Here is a 3,105-nt window from a genome sequence, read left to right on the forward strand (position 1 = left end):
AATATATTTCACACCTTCTTCACCTTGTCTCCTGACCCCTCAAATACTCCCTCTTTTAAGATAAACCCTACTCTCATCCTCCTGCCCTCTCCTACTTCTTAATTTATGGCCCTTATGTTTGGTCTCATAATAATTTGGCCCCATAAACCGTAAATAAAGGTTAAGGGGAGAGACTTAAAGTTACACGACTGAGATTCAAATTCCGGTTTTCCTGGTTGCTGGCTGTGTGGCCTCGGGGAAATTATCAAAAACCCGTCTTTACTTAAGTTTCCTGAGCTGTAGAGGGCAAATAATGATAACATCTACCTCATGGGGTTGTCGGGAAGATTAAAAGAGAACATACATGCAAAGTACTTTGAACTGTCCTGGGTACCATATTAAATATCCTTTAAAGTGTTGACAACTATACGTTTTAATGTTGTTGTCTGTAATCAAGTCAAGGCGGTAAGCTTTTTTCTAACAGATCTGGAATACAATTTTAGTTCATGAGTCACAAATTGTTCTTCTATGTCCTGCATCTCTACTTCCTACCTGCCAATATTGCCCACCGGATCTGTGGTAAGGACTCGTGTTCCTTCAACACAAGACCTTCTATTGGCTACAGGTTAGTTTGTTCAATTTCCATAAGACCTCTTTGAGGGGGTTTTATTAACCTCACGTTTCAGATGGCAAAACAGACCTGAAAGAGTTCAGTAACCTGCCTATGGTCAGAGCCCGGTGTGGGGAACTGGGATTTGCATCCAGGTCTTTGTGATTCCAAAGCCTTAATGTTCTTCCCTTCCTTCCACGTGATCCACACATATCAACAGAACAGAAGAAAGACAAGACATGTGACCATTGTAGAGTCACAAGTTTCCTTCTAGATCAAGTGACTGTAATTCTCAGTGCTCTCTGGGATTCAAATCCAGTCGGAACAACCCTGGAATGACTGTTTTTAAAAAATTTTTATTTTAAATTGGAGCATAGTTGATTAACAATGTTGCATTCATTTCAGGTGTACAACAAAGTGGTTTAGTTATGCATATACATATATCTATTCTTTTTCAAATTCTCTTCCCATTTAGGTTATTACAGAATATTGAGTAGAGTTTCCTGTGTTATACAGTAGGTCCTTATTGGTGATCTATTTTAAATATAGCAGTGTGTACATGTCAATCCCAGACTCCCAATCTATCCCTCCCCCCACCTGTTTATATCACTCGTGGAATGACTATTCTTAAATAATCCACTTTTTTTTGCCTTTCTAACGGTAGAAGGTAAACATAATCTTTAGGGAAGAAATAATCATTTCCAAGGACAAAACCATGGGTCATATATTTATATTAAATATATCTAAAAGGCAGTGTGTCCAAAATGCAACAAAGAGGGAAGTTACTATTTGTAGGATAGGTTATCAAAATATCTTTGTATGTTGTCTAGTAGCACACCATACACTAGCATGCATATGATAAGTATATTCATCATAGTTTGATTAGCTTTAATCGCAAGAATAGATTGATATTTTGTAAGCTTTAATTGCAGGAATAGGTGATAGCCCTCCACAATTCAGATTAGGAAAATACAGCCAAACGAAAATCATAATTCAAATACTGTGTCATTTTAATACTTCCAGATGCCTTCACAAATTATAATATTTAATTCATTTCTGCAAAAGAAAACCTAAATGAGCATGTAAATTTTTATTTTATAAAATATTTGCATTTATAGTTTTATATAAAAGGAAACAGGAAAGCCAGAGGACTTGAATAACAACAAAACCACACCTCAAGGTGAACTTCTGATAAAAAGAACTTTGGTTTCCCGCTTCTTGGTGTGAAAGGCATGCTCTCCTTCAAACACAAAGGGCATGGAGTTCCTGCAAATTCCCTGAGACCAGGAAATGCCCTGGTAGAACCAACTGATACAACTTCAGTGTTCAGTTTCCTTAGGCACGTGAGAAAGTTCACTTGGTTCTTCATTCATTCAACAATATTATTGAACACCTAAAATGTGCCAGAAAATACACCAGAACTACAGAAGTACTAAGCCGGGAACAACTCTATTGGGGGTGAACCAGATGTGCTCACAGCCTCGGGGAGGTCATAGTAAAAAACCAGACCATATTGCTCTGTGACTTTCTTCTAAAGGGCATTATGGTATTCACAGATACCATCTGTTTCCCAGACCTTTCACAGGGTGTGTTTAGGTAACACTGTTCACTGGACTTTTTTACAGACGTGAGAGCAGCAAAGGGGTAAAAAGAAGTGGTTAGATAGCTACTCACCAAGAAAACCAAAACTGGATTGGATTCAACGCTTCTGATTTATCAGTCAGGATTTAGAAAGAAATTAAATGTATATTCTTCACTCAAAATGGCTATTTTTGCAAATGCTATTATGTATATTGATTAATTTCCAAAATGAAGTTGAAGTTAAATTGATGGAGCTCAGCGGATGTAAAAGAATGCACACGGAATATATACAGTTCATGACTGGTGCTCATTTTTCAACCAAGAGACAGATGAGATTCCACAGACATCCTGTTAATGGTACATGGATATAATAAAGTAGAGAAGGTGGGCCAAAAAAGTGTCCATAATTACATGAAGGCACTCTGTCCTCAGAGTAATTCTAGGGTAGGGGAGGGAGGGAAGTAAGTTTTTCACTTAAAATTGTTCAAGATTCCTCTTTTAAATTAAAAAGTCCTCAGTGGGACAGCGTATGACCTGGAATGAGACTAAAAGGTATTCATTTTCCAGATTCAGTTGACAGACTTTAAAGGCTGCCTTAGGTCAAGTGATTTTATTTATGATATAAACCATCCTACTCTTTATCAAACGCTCCTTACTCGGGATTTCTACTGCATGCTCGCATTTTCCCTTTTTTAAAAATACATTTTAGTGCTGTTCACCAATATTACTGACTTTTCTATTATTGACTTTTTTGCTGACAGATCAACGAAGTCTTGAAGCATACGATTTTAAAGCTGACAGATTAGGTTTTCATACCATAATGCTGGCCCCTGCAGAACCCTGGGGCTGGTTGGAGCTTTAGTTTATGAACAAAAGTATTCTAAGGCTATGTCTTGAAAACCATGAATCTAAGTTGAAATTTAGGACAGTATAGA

This window comes from Balaenoptera ricei, chromosome 12, assembly GCF_028023285.1.
Source record: "Balaenoptera ricei isolate mBalRic1 chromosome 12, mBalRic1.hap2, whole genome shotgun sequence".
Lineage (NCBI taxonomy): Eukaryota > Metazoa > Chordata > Mammalia > Artiodactyla > Balaenopteridae > Balaenoptera > Balaenoptera ricei.